The following is a 17,445-nucleotide window of genomic DNA, read 5'->3' as shown; positions in this document are numbered from 1 at the left end:
TTTTCATGAAAATATGGGAGGGCAGGGGGAGTCTCTGAGTCAATTTTGGTTCCTGTCCGCTCAGTTTACAAGTGCAACTTTTTTTTTACCCAAGTGGTTTGCTATATGGCCTTCTAGTGCTGAACGAGACTAACCCAAAGTCATCTAGCTGGCTTTGTGCCTAAAGCAGTATTAGATATTAGTGTCTCCTGGTTTGTATGTCAGTGCCTTTAGCTACTGCATCAAATTAACTCTCATGGCAGTATTATGTATTATGCTATGGCCAACCTTACTTAGTTACCATGAACTTTGTTGTTGTTCTTTGAGATGCCTCACTAAATAATGGCAAGCATATATTGGGAATGAAGGTAAATGTTCCTTTATCTATATAGTATTAACATTTTTAATTGCTTCTGACTAGAACTCTGAACACAAGATGGCCATGCAGGAATATGGATACCCTTCACTTTGCTACACTTTTATAATTTACATGGGCTATTCCCAGTAACCCAAGGACCAATCTGATGTAATGGATAAGGCATCAGGCTAGAAACCATGAGTTCTAGTCTTGCCTAGGCAGAAAGCAGCTAGGTGACTTTGGGCTGGTCACATTGTCTTTGCCCTAGGAAGTGGGCTATGATAAGCCATTTCTGAAAAAAACTTTGCTAAGAAAATAGCAGGGATTTGTCCAGGTAGTCTCCAAGAATCAGACTCAACTGAATGGAAAACAAAATTACAGCAAGCATAAATGAATGGCTTAAGTAATTTTCTCTGTTGTTTGCTGTTGTTGACTGTAATGTGAAGTGTTCAACCCAATATCTGTGTCAAGATATTGACAAATGTAACATATTAGACATTTAGAAGACTCTGACATAAGATTTTCAAAGGCTTTTAGCAATTGCAATACAGTTGTCATACAGATTATATTTTTAATCAAAAATGTATTTACTTGTGACAATTCATATATGTCATTTTTGCTTTAAAAACATTCTGGCATTATTTGATTATTTATAAAACAATTCCTTAATCTTAAAAGGGATTGCACACAAGTAATTCTTATAAATTATTTGGAAGATGACTCATAACCCATAACTGCTATTAACAAGAGGGAGATACAACTAATTTTCCTCCCTGTACATCCAAATTTTCAGAGAAGAGTCAAGAAACCTACTTAAATATGTATGTTTATGTTTTAAAATATTTTAATCATTGAACAAAAGTCAAATGGATGACTCAGTCAAGTTCCGTTCCAATAAATGCTTGCTGGAAGAACGTTAAGCATGATGTTGTGTATGACAAGTCCAAAAATGGTACAAACCATTTCAGATGAACAGCATAAAAAAACCATTGCAGAAATAAACAATTTGGCCAGGAGAATAGGGGAAGTAAGTTTCAAGGACTTAGGGGAGGAGTACATCAACATTTAATTGATAGAGAGACATTATTACTAATGGGTAATAAACTCTTGAGAATAAGGACAAGGTTAAAGAAGAATCTGTAAAGAAGGCAATGCATGATGCCTGCAAATTTCTACAAATATAATTCATGCAATGAAATTCAAAGAAATCCTTGACAATATTTTAATTCCATACACAAGCCATGTTCAACCAGTTCACATAAAAGCAGCATTGGCTTCTAATCACAAGGTTCCTGAGAAGTACAACTATTACATCACTTAAAATTGTTATCTCTGAACTGGAAACTTTGATGTCTCCAAATCCTTTTTCAGCCTCCGAGACCCCTATAACATGGTATAAAATGCTAATATAGTATTTTTAGAATCAGAGGTCCAAAATGTTATTATAAAACATAATTTAAATAATTCAAAATCTATCTAAACATTTTTCTGCTAAGTATCAATGATTATGTAAGTGTGAGGGTACTGATTTTCAGGGAATTTTATGTATTGACATATAATTCGTGTGAATAGAGAGATTGCTTAAAGTATGTTAGAAGCAAATTTGCTTGGATTCATATTACGGATGCTTTATTTGCTTCTTTATACAGAATACAATTAAATGTAGCTTAAGATGTTAAGATGTCACTGTATACATAGTACAGTGTACAGTGAGAGATTAGGAATTGGACTTAAATTCAATCATGTTTATTGGGTAACTTTAAGCCAGTCACTCTGGCCCTATCTTTCTCACAGAATTTGTGGAGTGGGAAATTGAAGGATAAAGTGATATGTATACCATATTTAGCTACTTAAGGAAAGATGTGATATACAGATAAATACAAATAAAATCAAATTCCTAACTATAAACTATTTTACTTTCAAGCTATATATTTCACATTTGCATTTGACTGCATTTTTCCAGATATAAATAGACTTATTCATTCAAACTATATGAAGTTCTCTATTCTATCTCTAACAATCTTTAAACTGTGCTCGGTTCTATCAACTTTATTTCTTTAAATTGCAATCCAATTCTCTGCATATTAATCTGTTTTAAAATTGTGTTAGATTTACATTATTTTTTCTTTTGAGATGTCCTAGCCAGCATCCATAACACTTTCTCCTGAAAGATGTATCTGTGAGGCATATCAAAGCCACTGCAGTACAGTACATAAATTATGTCTAGAGTATGCCAGTTCAAGTAATTTTTAATTTATGTTCACTTGATCCCTTTCAGTCAGTTGCCATCTCTCAGTTCAAGCAAACAAACATAAATTTGACTTGATATACATTATTATGAATGTATGTATTATGAATGCAGTTTGGGAAAAATAAATTCAATGTACTATTTATAAGAAAAAATAACTGTAACCATTTAATAATTGTTTTCATTATCTTGATTCAATATTTTCTTCTGACAGAGCAATATAATCAATTATATATTTTTTAGGGTGAAAGTAATTTTCTTACAAATCAAACTTTTTTTAAAATCCCAGAATTCCAATCCTAAAAAGGGTAAACATAGTGGGAACCAGTTCTTTTTTTTTTTTGAAGAACAAACCCCATTTTTCTGTTGTATGTTAGAAAAATTACCTTCATTGTGATTTTCCTCATTAGTCTCTCATAGAACCCTAGATTTTTTCAGAACATAGTGAAATATCCTATTGTAAATAAAACCAAATCAGAAATCTGTCAAAAATATTGATAGCCTAAATAAGCAAGCAAAATGTCATTAATTTTTTAAAAATAGTAAAATATGTCTTATGTGCTTGCAAAAAAAGGAAAAGCCAATAAAAATGACCAAATGATTATTTTTATATTATTTGGATAAAACGTTAGCATAGATATCTAGGATGCTAATAATTTCATGTAGTCCTCAACTTATGACTGGTTCTTAACAACCATTTGAAATTACAGCCGCCCTGGAATCGTTGTTTTATGGCTCATAAAACATTTCAGTTGTTGTAAAATGTCATGCCACTCCCGCATTTCAAGTCCTTGATGACCGATTCACCTTTCAGACCAGTTGCAGCATCTTGCAGTCACGTGACCATGATTTGCAATGTTTTTTGCCAGTTTCCAGCATCAAACATCCATTCAGAAGAGTGGGTTTGCACTTATGACTCTAGAGTCACTTAACAACCATGGTGATTAACTTAAGTATCACAGCAAAAAATGTCATAAAATGAGGTCCTATCATGTGTGCCTTGACTTATGACTGTAAAGACAAGACATATGACCAAAAACCCAGTCGTAAGTTGAGAACTACCTGTATGATGGTGATAAAGAAAGAATGCATGTATTAGTATCTTATGTAAAAAAATTTTTTTCCCTGGAATCATGTGCTTACTCTAAATTAACTGAAAACAGCAAATAAGGAGAAATTTTAGAATTAAGGAAATTTTAGCAAATCAAGATTTTTAAATGTTTTTGATCTGCAATCTTTTATAAGCCCTGAGTATTTAATTGTACAAAAAACTGTGGTATAAAGCAATTCCTTTGAACACAATTGTCTGATTTGTTAAAAACATAGTATCACTACTAAATCTAATTCTGGGTCCAGTTATCTTTCCACCTGAAATGTAGGAATGTAATTCAAAATAGAAAGAGTATTATTTAGTTCAACATAATATTTTTCTTAAAAATAACATTAATATACGGTACTTCTCAGAATGACAGTTGGTCTTACCTGAACTGTTGTTTTAGGAGGTTTTGCAGAATTACCCAGGATTGGGTATTGTGATGTCCAATTGGCCTCGAGACAGAGTTAAAATTGAACCCACGCCTCTGTGCTAATTGCTTCTGGTTTCCAGTTTCAACGAGTCAAGACCATTGCAAAACACCTGAAAACAAGTCATAAGGGAACACACCCTACCCCCTGAACTCTCCAACCCCTGGACCAACGCTAGGGCAGGAACCTGGCTAATCCTGCTAAAACAATTGTTCAGGTAAAACCAACTGTCATTTTCTGGAGGAATTTTGCAGGATTAGCCAGGATTGGGACATACCCAAGATAACATCCCTGGGGGGGGGGGCACTACTAGTCCTGGGCTCCTCATGTGCTACCACCTGTTGCAATACCCTATGACCAAATGTCGCATCAGCCGATGCAAATGCATCTAACTTGTAGTGTCTGATAAAGGAAGACGGGGACGCCCACATAGCAGCCCTGCAAATCTCCACGATAGGCGCCTGTGTGGCCCAGACCGCCGAGGTAGCTGCACTCCTGGTGGAGTGTGCTGTGATGCCCTGGGGCACCGGAAGGTGCTGAACCTCATAGGCTAATGCAATGGCCAGTTTGATCCACCTCCCTATAGCCGAGGAGGACACCCTCTTCTCCAGGGAAGACGGATAAAAGGAAACGAAGAGCACCTCAGATTTCCTGAGGCTCTCCGTGCGCCTCAGGTAAATGCGCAAGGCACGCCTGACATCCAGCTGGTGCCAAAGGCTCCCTATCATGAGATGGTTCCAGACAAAAATCCGGTAATAACACCTCCTGTGATCTGTGGAAAAGGGAGTTAACCTTGGGAATAAAAATCAGATCCAGTCGCAGGACGACCTGATTATTGTGGAATGTATAAAGATCCGACCTGGAGGACAACACTCCTAGTTTGGAGATGCGACAGGCTGAGGTGACAGCCACAAGGAACACTACCTTAAGGATTACGAACTTCAGGTCAACTGTTCTCAGAGGTTCAAATGGTGCTCCTGTCATTGCTTGGAGAACCGTAGTGAGGCTCCATGTTGGAAACCTGCGGATTACCGGGGGACGGAGATTCCCTGCACCCTTCAGGAACCTCTTAATTAATGGAACCTGGGAAAGTGGAAGGAGCCCCTCTCCCCGAATAATCATAGAGAGGGTCACCACCTACCTCCTAAGGGTGCCATGTGAGAGCCCCCTATCCAATCCATCCTGGAGGAACTCCAAGACGTGCTGTACCAAAGCCTCATGAGGATTCACTCCCGAGATCCAGCACCACTCTGCAAAGATCTGCCAGGTAGAATCATAAATCCTAGTGGTGAAACCCTTGTGTGAAGCCTCAATTGTGGAGATCACCCTGTGAAAGCTGGGCGGCCCTCAGGCGCTCCCGCTCAATCTCCACATGGCTAGCTGCAGCCACTGTGGCTCGGGATGCACCAGGTTCCCATCTGAGGTCCACTTCCCTCCCTGGGATCCTCCATGGGTGTGACACTGACAGGCACATTAGGTCCGCAAACCATGCCCAGCATAGCCAGTAGGGCGTCACTAAGATGAGCTCTGGCCTCTCAATCACTTTCCGAACTACCCAGGGAGAAGGGGAAGGAGAGAGAAGGCATAAAGCAGGCCCTCCGGCCACGGAATCCGAAGCGCATCGACTCCCTCTGTCCCCCGAGTCGAGAACCGAGAGAAGAACCGATCCACCTGAGCGTTCTGCAGTGTAGCAAACAGGTCCACCTCCGGATGGCCGAACCTGGAGCAGATGGCCTGGAAGAGTTTCAGAGAAAGGCTCCACTCCCCATGGTTGACCGTAGCCCGACTGAGCCAGTCAACTTGATGTTTGTTCACTCCTGTGATGTGCTCCACCCTGAGCGATCGAAGATGCCTCTCCACCCAGGCCATTGCCTCAGTTCAAGGAGCCCTGGAATGTGTGCTGCCCTATCGGTTGACGTGGGCCTTCGCCGCCACATTGTCGGTCAGCACCAAGACGTCTCTATTCCGAACATGGTCCTTGAAGTGCCGCAATGCCAAGTGAATCGCTCACAGTTCTAGCCAATTTATATTGTGTTGGAGGTCCACAACCTCAATGACAGCTGCACCTGTGGTGTCACTGGAACCTTTTCCTTGGAATGCCTGGAGTTGGATCTCTGATGCGGCAAGAGATTGGAGCGGCTTCGCTTGTAGGCGAGCCCAAGGCACCACGTCTATGCAAGAAATGAATTTCCCCAGTAAGCTGGAGAGCACCATTACAGGAACAAAATGTTGACTTCTAACTTGTCTAACCAAGGCTAACAAACTTTACGGTCATGGGATAGGAACACCTTCCCCAGCCTAGAATCTATGATGGTGCCCAGGTAAGGAATCCTGGTGGTGGGAATGAGGGAACTCTTATCTAAGTTAACGAAAAACCTAACTGTTGTAGTGTGGATACCACCAATGAAATATCCTCCCTCGCCTGCTCAAACTATGTTGCTTGGATTAAGATGTCATCGAGATAGCATTGACCCTGACAGCCTGCTAACGGAGGGAAGCCGCCACCGTGGCTAGGACCTTAGTGAAGGTCCAAGGTGCCGAAGCCAAGCCAAACGGTAGGGCCAGATACTGATAGTGTCTACCTAAATAGAACCTGAGATACTTACGATGGCCAGGGAAGATGGGGATATCGAGGTAAGCCTCCATCAGGTCGATGGAGGCCATGAAGTCATTGCGCCTGATCCCCCCCAAGATGGATTTAAGGGATGCCATCTTGAATCTCCTGTAGACTAAGTGAAAATTTAGCAGTTTAAGATCCAGTATCGCCCTCCATCCCCCCAAACTCTTCGGAACGACAAAAAGGTTGGAATAGAAACCTGACCCCACTTGGCCTGTGGAACCGGTTCCACGCCCTAATCTCTAGGTGTCAGATCGCCTGTCACATGAGAGAGTGCTTATCTTTACGCTTGGCGACCGAAAATATCCAAAAATGGTTTGGTGGAATGGAGAGGAACTCTAGGCGCAGGCCAAATCTGATGATGTTCAGAACCCAGGTAATCTCTGCCCAGGCGTCGGCAAACAAAAGCAGTCTGCCACCTATGTCATCTGCCCCGGCGGTAGAGACGGCCACCTTCCCCCGGAAAAGGCCTCTTCCCCTGAGGTGGAACCTAGGCCTATCCCTGGTGTAGTGCCTATCCGACTGCCTATCTGATCTTGGAAAATACCTGCTGTGTTGAGCATTCTGCTGCAACTTCCTTGCAGGCGTGGGCATGACCTTCTTTTTGATCTTGTCCTCAATGAGGATCAGGTCCAATGGGGTACCGAAAAGGGATTCCCCGGAATAAGGAGATGATTCCAGATGCCACTTCGCCTTGTTCTCCGCTTGCCACCCCCTCAGCCACAGGAGACGTCGGGAGGTCACCGAGGCAGCCATTGCCCGTGAGGCATACTTCATGGCATGCAGAGTGGTGTCTGCAGAGAATTGTGCAACAGCAACCAGCTCGTTGAGATCCTGATGAGTATGCACCTCCTCAGGCAGAATCCATTCCTGCATCTGTTGTAGCCAAAGGATAGCCGTGCGGCTGAAGAACGACACAGAGGCATCTGCCTTGATGGCCCATGTGGAAGACTGGAATGTTTTATGAAGGGTCAGCTCCGATTTCTTGTCCTTGGCCTTCAAGTAATCAGCCACATCGCCGGACACCACCGTTGATGTGGAAACCAATGCCACCACTGGAGGGTCCACTGTGGGCATCGCAAAGCCTCAGAAAACTAGGTTCCATGCTAAAGAACTTCCTATCACTGCTGCTGGGGTTAGGAAATGTCCCTGGCTTTTCCCACTGCTTTTAAAATACTTCTAGGAACAACTTAGGGGCAGGTATGTCTTCCTTCGCTGGAGGAGGCTAAGTTTTCTCCAGACCACCCTCCTTGGCACCTGACCTGGCGCCCTCCGTCTCACCCAGTTGTGCTGTGGCCCTGGCCTTGCGCAACAGTGATTTGAACAAATCCGGAGGAAACAAACCAGAGAATGCTGGTGCCTCAGGCTTTGAGGGATCCTCATCATCGGACATGTCTACTTCTCTATGAACCTGATCCCCCGCCATAGAACCTTCGCTAGCCAGAGAAGGAGAAACAGGCCGGCACACCTCCAAGGGGGAAGACCTCGGCCTGGCCTGAGCAGTGGCATCCCCCCAGGGACCTTTGCCACCATTGCAGGTCGCATAGACCCCTTATGTAACCTAGCAGAAATTCCATGTGAAATTGCAGAGGAGATAAGCCTCTGGAAGCTTGCTGGAAGCTGCTCCATGTCTCTAACGAAGGAATCCTCCTCCTCCTCTTGTGCACAGTCTTCAGACTGTGGAGACAATGCTGGCCTGATGGTACTATCCCCCCTGCACTGAAAAGGATCCCTTAGATAGGGGCCCTGTTCCACCATGGAGAGTGGGGGGGGGGGAAGTGAAATGTCCCTGAGATACATTGGGGAATCCCCCCTGTGAGGAGACCTAGACCTGGATCTAATGGGCAATCTAGATCTCAGGGGAGAACTAGACCTACCCCTCTGTTCAGCCCTGGACACCTGCTTTTCCAGGGCCCTGTGCCTCCTTTCCTCATCCTTCTGCAAGGCCTTGGAGGATTTTCCAGCTGCTGTAGTTTTTCGCAGTCTCACAGAGGCTGTGGGCCTCACTCGGGCCCCACTGGAGGTCCCCTCCCCAGGAGACAATGGGGGGGAATCCGGCCTCTCCTCTGCATCTGCCATGGCACCAGGTCAGGGCTCCACTAGGTTCAGTCCACCCGAACAGCAGCGACCAAAACAGCTCCCCCAATCAGTCACGGCCTCCACGTGATAAAATCGGCCTCCGGTAGACCTTTCTGGCCCCTTTTGCAAGCCGCGCGGCTGCTGGCAGCACCATGCACTGCACCATGCAGTCTTCGCTGGCCTGCGCCGCTCCGGGCCTTCTTGCGTCGATCTGGGCCTGCAGGGCCTTGCTGCCACCACCGCAGAAGGGATGGCCACCCCAGGAAGGCCGTGATGAAAAAGAGGCTCCGTAGTAGCCTCTGCCCCAGTCCGAAGGAAATTGAGGCCCCCAAATGGTCGCCTTAATGGCGTCCTGCCTCTATAGCCCCAAGAAGCAACTTTTAAAGCCCTTACCGGTGGCCGGGAGCGAGCCACACCAAAGGAAGGCTTCCAGGTATTAGATGGAGGCGAGGGGAAGAAGGCAGGGAGGAGGAAATTGCAGGATGGCAATGGATTGTTTTTGGAAGAATCGGGAACCAAAAGCAACTCGCCTTTCTTCAGCCAGACAGAGTTGAAACTGGGAACTAGAAGCAAGGAGCCCAGAGGTGTGGCTTCAATTTTAACTCTGCCTCCAGGCCAATTGGACATCACAATACCCAATCCTGGCTAATCCTGCAAAATTCCTCTGTAAAACATTGTGGGCCTCAAACTAAAGTCCTGCTTTATTCCAATGAAGATTTCCATGCAACAACTAAAATTCTTCTTCATAAACAAGAGTAAACTTCCCTGCCAACAACTATTTGCTTTATATGATCATTGGATGTATGTCTGCTTGCTTATTTTCTACTTCTATCTTCAGATATGTTCCATACTTTTACACACAAACACTCTATCAATTTCAAATATATATATATATATATATATATATGTGTGTGTGTATGTATGTATGTATGTATATATATTGAGAGAGAGAGAGAGAGAGAGAGAGGGAGGGAGGGAGGGAGGGAGGGAGAGAGAGAGAGAGAGAGAGAGAGAGAGAGAGAGAGAGAGAGAGAGAGAGAACAGAAATTAAAGCAAACAGCAAATCCCACATCTCCTCACTATCCATAATCCACCCAAAGGATTAAAACAATTAATAATATACAATTTAGAAAATTAAGAAAGGGCTACAAAATCTGTGCAACATTATGCATATTTTACAGTATCTGAACTATTTTCCCTTCAGCACAATGTTGCCAGATTAGGTAATCTCTGAATGAGAAGCAGATCACGGCTATGCACATTCTCCATTAAAAAAACAACCCTGGATAAATAATTTGAACTTTTTATTTGAGAAATATGGAACATTCCTAAGACAGGCACTGTATCTGAATGAATTTTACTTTTTTCTTTAACTTGTTTTATTTTAGCTGCCTCATTTTGGTTTGTAAATTGTAAATTTTCCCTAGTTCAACCTTCAATGTTAAGTGTATTGTTTAGTGTATGGACATATAAATAGTCCATACTTATGAACAGAATTAGAACCAAAAATCTGGTCATAAATTGTTGTGGTCATAAATCGAGGCACCCATGTGATTGGAACTATTTTTTGGTCAGGTTTTGCAGGAGTTGTGAAAGCAAATCACAATGGTTAAATGAACCATGCAGACACCAGCAAAAAAAGATGCAAATTGTGGTCAGGTGACCACAGCATACTGCAACCAGTCGTAAAGGCAAGGCAGATGTCAAGTTCACCAAATGCAGCCAAGCAACCAGCGTGGGGAAGCGATATTTTGTGATGGCTGGAAGTGCTTTATGGACTGTAAAGCATCTATACCTTGGCAAGAACTACCTGTATATGCATACATACACACAGCCACACAAACCTCTAAGCTGTTGATCAAAATTTCCAAATTCATTTTTCTTTCTTTCTTTCCTTCCTTTCCCTCCCTCCCCTCACTAAAAAGCCATAGTTAACATAATACGTGAAAAACTATCTGTTTGTTCCATGCATTTTAAACATATAATGGTTCTTAAAAGTTTTTGAATTGAATTTTCAATATTCTGCATAAATATTATAAATATTATAAAGATAATCCAAGTAACAAGTCAAAATGTTCATTTATTTATAGGAAAATAATCCAAACCTACATATTTGTGTGTGGCATAATCAGAAGGAAGGGATGACCAACCAGCAAAGTGGATGGACAGTATAGTTGCAATAGGTGCATCAATGGAAGTCTTGAAGGTCCAAGTTGGGGACAGATCCTCTGTTGAAAAACGGTCTGTGTGACTGCTAAAAGTGGATACCAACATGATAGTACATAATCAATCAAACAGATACAACCATGTAATTTAAAAACCAATCTAAGATATCTGCTCTTCTGAATTATACTGACCACCAGGCGGCATCACTTCATCAATTTAATTTTTATTGGGAATTGCCACTACTAGCATTATACCCTGAGTATCAGCTAACCAGAAAGCAAATTGCATTTATAAAAACTAGGACCATATAAGACCATTTTAACGGGATCCCAAAGTCCATAGAATTTATTAGATTTCCCTCCATCCAAAGTTGTATGGGAAGATATTATGGGAAAAAAGTGAAATGATACCGCAATAAAATATCCATCAGTTTGATTAAAAGAAATGTACGCATTATAATCTGAGATTTGAACTCTTTTGAGTTCTGGTCATTGCAAGACATACAATAAACATAAAAGTTGCCCTTTAAAGAAGAATCTTCCTAGTAGAATAGAGGGTGGCATTTTCTGAATCATACTTTCCAGAATAATATGTATTCAAGAGAATGTCAATTCTAACAGATAACACATCATTTCATTGTGTCATTTATAAGAGGCCACAAACATTCAATATTTTTTTTTCAAATTTCTTTAATACATAGAAAAGACATATTTGACAATTTAGGTACATCCACGGGAAGGTGGAAATGAACAAAACACAGAAACTTGCACATTTCCATATGCATGTGCAGAAAATGTGAAATGAATAATGCTGGGGAAGCAGAAAATGAGTGATAACAAAAGGTACAAAAATTACTTTACTGAAACATGTAATTCAACCACAAAGCAACTTTTATTACTGGAAATATAATAAAAGTACAATGCCCATGAAAGCTGCATTTAAACTATCCATATGAAGCTTGAATCACATGAAAGTTTACTGCACAATCAGCCAGATGTTTAGAATGGATCTGGATTTTTTATTCACCTATCAAGTCATTTCCAGGAATCTGGAATAGGCAGATGTTGTTTGATCATGTTAAAGTCTGATGGCAGGCTATAAAAATATAAACTATTCCAAATAAAGCTGCCTTTTGAAATCGACTGATTGGGATTTTTGTCAATGCTGAATGATGATTATCACATCATCACAACTGTCAGTTGTTTAGCTAATATTGGCATTCATGTGCAGTGAATTCTTCTCAAGAATTTAGTACGTTGTCATGTATCAGCATAGTATAGCATGGATCCAAGTATGTGCAGAGCTCCTTGGGGGGGAGAATTGACAGGTGAAAATTTTGTGCAGATTCTCTAAGTGTCAGTCAATATTTTTTGGTATGGCACCCAACAAGACCTGCATATACCATAATCCCATTTTGATTTTCAGGTCTTGATACTTTGTGATCTTCTCCAATTCTTTGTTTTCTATTCTACTATCTATTGGTTTTGCCACATCAATTATCTTCTTTTCAACCAAAGTTAAATCTGGTGTGTTATGAACAAAGATTTTATCAGTTTGTATTTGGAATTCCACAGTATTTTATTCTCATTTTAAATAACTTTTTCAATTCTATATCCCTATCAATTTTTCAATACTAGGACATGATAATTTTTACAGATGTCCTGTTTAATCATTTTGATGACTATGTTATGTTATTATTTTATGGTTGGTTGTATAGTCAGCCAGATATTTAGACTGGATTTGGCATTTTTAGCCACCTTTCGAGTTCTTCCCAAGGACCTGATATAGGCAGATGTTGTTTGAGGGTATTAAAGGCATCATTGTTACTTATTCATTTCTTTGTTAAAAAGAGTAGCTGAACTGGAATCTATGATTGAAGAGGAAGTGAAATAATGTACCTGTACATTAGAACAGTAAGAGGTTTAAAAATTTATTTACTTAACCATTTTAAATAGCTGTTAGTTTTACAACAGTGACTGATGACACAAAGAGGATCAAAGCCAAAAGAAACAAAAAATCCCCCAACAATTTAATATACTGTACAGGGTGAAGCATTGACATGTTAAAAACAAGACAACCAAACATTAATGAAACATACTTCAGAATCTTTAAAAAATCATCCCGTTTTCAATTAATAAGGACAAAAAATGGCAGATGTACTAATAGAAACTGATTTAGTTTCTTAATCCAAATACCTCAGGGACATGACACAATTCAGAATTGAAATCAATAAAATATTGGTAGATGTAACTGTATATTGAAAGTAGCCTTTATGAGGGACTTTAATTATTATCCTTCATGCAGGATACAGTACATACACAAGAAAAATTAATAATGCAGCATATACTGATTTCATATGGCATGCCATAGTCCTTGTTAAAATAAAAAGTTTCGACACACTAACAAATCAATCTATTCCATTACTCAATTACTGTAATTTGGGAATATGAAGTTGTAACTTTGGAAAGAGGATTGATATTGGGTAGTGCAAGCAAATAAAACTTGAATTTACTGTATTCTTTCTCAATGTTTATTTTGTATTAAACAGAAATTGTAATAAAATACAAAAACAATGTTAAAATAGATTTAAAGTAGCATTTTAATTAAAAAAAACCATAATCATTATAACAATAAAATCAGCACCCACTCCAAAAAAACATTCATAGAAAGAAAATAGTATAGAATCTTGTCCCCAATAATTCCAGGCCTGCACACCAAACAATATGTTACTCTATGGATATATGTAAGTATTGTTTGCATTCATAATAATACAGCGTAAGGAGGCTTTTTATTATTAGGGCAGTGTGTAACATTTCTGATTTGATTCTTTAAAAAGTGCTTTGGGGAATGCAGGAGCATAAACATGTATGCAACTTTTTAAAACAGTTGGGCCTTCTGCCAGGTTCACATGGCAACCACAGAAAGCAGGTGCTACATTTGCACTCCAAAACACTTTTTGGAATTTAATTTGAAGTGAGGCATAGGTTCAGTAACAATCCGGAAACTGTCCTGTCATTAACTTGCACCACAGGCAATCCAGCACACTGTATTAAAGCAAGCAATAAAATAATAAATAATATTTAAATCAACTCTTAATTAGATTATCTAGAATGCAGAATGAAAACGTGTCTCCCAAATTTAGATTAATTTTAAATCTGTTAAAGCATCCTTCCACATCATACTGCCACTTCAGAAAACATTTAATTCATTATGTTAAACTGAAAGAACTAATGTGCCTCCAAATGAACACAGATTATTATAGCAACTGTAATCAATCCAGTTTCTTATCTGGAACAGTTTGCTGGGAAATATACAGTCCCACTGATTGTAGTATTTCAAAACTGCAGTGCATCTAGCTAATATCCATATTTTAAAATTATTGAAGCCTACTGGTACTAGAAAATATCCTTGCCTTCCTAACCATGTAATGCAAATCATGATATCAATCAACTACCCCAATGTCTTCCTTTAAGTATTTTATTTCTCCAGTATATAATATATAGATTATCAATATAGCAATTCCATTTGTACCATTGGTACCATGCATTAATGTTACAGAATACAAATATGGCTTAGATAGATAACTTTCTCTTGCTAAAAGTGGTGTTACTCATAAACATACTGACCTGAATATATTTTTTACTTATTCACCTATCCATTTATTATTTTATTTAAGTTTATATGCTATTCCAATTGTTATTGTGTTTTCTATTCACCAAGTAAGCAGTTGTCAATAACAATTGCTACCATACTACAAGGTAAAACAAAATCATAACATATCCATTTCCCAGTCCTGATGATGTAGCAGTTTTTAATAACCTCTGTAAAATCAACAGAATGTGAATGCAATTCTAGGATGAAGGAAGTGAGGAGTTATTGGGTGGGCAGATATAATCAGAACTAAGCAATCCCAGATATACCCCGGTCCAAAGCCCTGAAAGGTTTTAAAGATGACAACCAGCACCTTGAACTGCATCTAGGAGAAATGTAAAAATAACTCAACATAAAGTGAAAACTTTTCTCTAAAGGATATAAATTATAAATCTGTAAACTACTTCGTTCCATAAAGTTGCTGTGCACCGAAACAAAATTTGAACTAATATAATTCTGGCAGGTTATTACCCAAGTAACTATTTATCAGGCATAAAGATAATAGGGAAAACAGAATAACTAAAGATGAATTTGTTTTCAGGTTGTTAAACACCCCTATAATACCAGCTACTATCTTGTTTTCTCTATCCTCCAGCCACCATCAACATATGATGCCAGTAATATACAATATTCTCAAGTGGTGTAAATACAATATCTTTCCTACTCCACACATTTCATCTCTCGCCATTTTATTCTTGCTCTGGGAAATCTCACGTCCATCTAAATTTTAAAGGTAATATAACTATTGCAAAACCCATCTTGGTAGAAATAGTACAGGTCTGTTTCCAAATTGCACATTTTTCTTGGGAGCAGTATTGTTTCACCATATTGTACTCTTTCTACTCTTCAATAACACCCTAAAGATCAATTCACTTGAAATAAGTTATACTATTTTGTCAGGCAGAACATCAAGGAGAATAGATATTTATGTTAATTTAGTCACAAATGTTGGTTTTTCAAACAAATTTTCTCAATTTCTCTCACAATATCATCCAGAACATTTATCAGAATAAATATACTGTTGATCAACATACAGCAAAGGATTAGCACTTGAAGAATAAGATGTATTCTCATGTAGAATGTCTGAGCTTGAATTTCATATTGATGTATCACCAAAAGCCTAACACACAGCCATGCTTTATGAAAACTACATGCTGTCAAGTATTTTATAACCATGCAAACATTGATATTTTATTTCTTAATCTATTTGGACAACTTCAGTGTATTTCAAAATTGGGGAAGAGTATGAGACATAACTCCGAATTTCTTTTTATTTATGTTATTTGAACTACAGCAAATCCTTATCAAATGCAAATTCAGTGGAGATTACTTTTTAGTAGATATATAAGAATGCAGTCTTTGTAGATTGGAAAGGGAAAACCATACATAATATGTCAAAAAAATATTATATAACATTTTTTGTTTATAATTACCAAGAACTTCTTTGCTTTCTGGTGGAATTCAGAAAACAAAAAAGAACTGTTAATGTAAGAATGCAAAATAGAGATGATACTACTTCATAATCTTCAGATAAATATTTCAGATGATGAAGTCCAATAATTTTTAAAGTGTCAAAGTAAATATTTTTTCTACATATATCTCTCAAGCCAATTTCTATCTCAGCTTTTCAAAATTTTATGTTTCAACTTAGTCTTCCAAGCAACCAAGCTCATAATCATTTCCATTAGATCTTCACTTCTGCAGAGTGAATGGTGGCTGTAAGAAATATTGCTCCGAAGAGAAGAGTTTCAAGATAAACATGACTATGTCCTCTGGGCTAAATCTTGATGACTTTAACCAAAGCATATCAATAATCAGTTACTTTGGACGCGCTCAGATGTACATTTGACGAAACATACTTTTATTTTGCTGGAAACCTGTATCACTGCACTTCCTGGAAAAGTGGGAGATAACAACTAATCGAACAAATGAGGTCTGGGGGCTCATCAAGGGAAACTTGCCCTGCTCCTTCTGCCAACTGGGCCTCTTGCCTTGCACAAACTCACCCAGGCCGGGATCGTCCGCTGTTGTCGCCTCCACCGCTCCATCGCCGCCGCCGCGATCCATGCTTAGGCGGGGGAGGGGAGGGGAGGGGGAAGGAGAGGGCGGTCAGGGCCCTCCTTCCTTCCTGCCCTCCCCTGCTTAGGGCCCCCGCCGCCGCCTGGTTTTAAGACCAGGCCTTGGCCCCTCTGCAGCTACCTCCGCCGTGGTTCTGCCTATCCTTCGATCGCCCTCCCTGCTGCTGCCGCCGCCGCCGCCGCCGCAGCGCTACGTGGCCCTCGTCGCAGCCAACCAGGCAGTCAGTCAGTCAACCTCACGATTACGCCAGCCCTCCCCCCGCTTCCCGACTCGTTTTTTCCTTAAGCGTCGCTCTCTGGCTGGTCCTAAGGAAGACAACGAATGCGCCTGCGTAGGAGCTGTCGCGCGAGAGCGCGCGGCTTTCCTCAGCTTTTTTTTTTTTAAGCGATCTCTGCCTTTTTTTCGGCGTGTTTCCTGCGCGCGCATAAGCGCGAGTCCCTAGCGTGAGCGCCAGTTAAAGAGCTTAGTCCACCGTCGTCTCTTTATTTTGCCCACTGTGCCAATTGCTTCTCTGCCCCCCCCCCCGCACGTTCCATCCCGGGCGAATGAACGCGCTCACGTTACAATGGAAAGGTTGGTTGGCCAGCGCACGCGTGGTAAAAATCAATGTCTACGCTTTCGGGGGGGGGGGGAGGCATGCTCTTTGCCTCAGGTGAGAATCGAAGACAAAAAGAGGGCGGATGGGGGGGGGGAAAGAAACAAAGCATAAAATATCCCCCACCATAACAGAAAAGCACCGTGTGT

General features: G+C 40.4%; 1 protein-coding gene across 2 annotated transcripts in view; it reads right to left on the bottom strand.

Annotated features, from left to right (window-relative positions):
- The window catches only part of ZNF652 (zinc finger protein 652), a 46,258-nt gene extending 29,040 nt beyond the window's left edge, over window positions 1-17,218 (bottom strand). Inside the window, exons 1-2 of one of the 2 annotated variants that reach the window (XM_081970069.1) lie at window positions 16,629-17,218; window positions 10,915-11,059 (exon numbers count right to left, since the gene is read on the bottom strand). The gene's annotated coding sequence lies outside the window, so the exon portion shown is untranslated. The remainder of the gene's footprint in view (window positions 1-10,914; window positions 11,060-16,628) is intronic. The other variant, XM_081970067.1, reaches the window with a different exon arrangement.
- Window positions 17,219-17,445: the final 227 nt, after the last annotated feature.

Source organism: Natrix helvetica (genome assembly GCF_964273705.1).
Source record: "Natrix helvetica genome assembly, chromosome: Z".
NCBI lineage: Eukaryota > Metazoa > Chordata > Lepidosauria > Squamata > Natricidae > Natrix > Natrix helvetica.
This window is presented reverse-complemented; position numbering and strand designations above follow the sequence as displayed.